Here is a 527-nt window from a genome sequence, read left to right as displayed (position 1 = left end):
TAAAAAATGTTGATGGGATCTGGATTGGGATTGCATTGAATGTATAGATTGCTTTGGGTAGAATTGACATTTTCACAATGTTCAATCTTCCTAACCACAAGCACCATATGTTCTTCCATTTATATAGATCTCTTATGTTTTCTTGAAGTAGTTTTTTATAGTTTTCTTTGAACAGATCTTTTGTGTCCCTGGTAAGATTTATTCCCAAGTATTTTATTTTTTTGGTAGCTATTGTAAACAGTATTGATTTCCTTATTCTTTTTCAGCAATCTCTTTGGTGGTGTAGAGGAATCTAATTCATTTTGTGGACGTTGATCTTGGTCTTGCCATCATGCTAAATCTCTCAGTTAGTTCCAGTAGATTTTTAACTGAGTCTCTTGGGTTTTGTAGGTGTATGATCATATCATCAGCAAATAGGGGTAGTTTGACTTTTTCCTTACCAATTTGGATGCCTTTGATTTCCCTCTCTTGCATTATGGCCCTGGCTAGGACTTCCAGTACAATGTTGAATAGAAGTGGTGATAGAG

This window comes from Orycteropus afer, unplaced genomic scaffold (genome assembly GCF_000298275.1).
Source record: "Orycteropus afer afer isolate SDZICR_OR568_19922 unplaced genomic scaffold, OryAfe1.0 scaffold00867, whole genome shotgun sequence".
NCBI lineage: Eukaryota > Metazoa > Chordata > Mammalia > Tubulidentata > Orycteropodidae > Orycteropus > Orycteropus afer.
The sequence above is the reverse complement of the archived record's forward strand: the minus strand, read 5'-3'. Positions refer to the sequence as shown.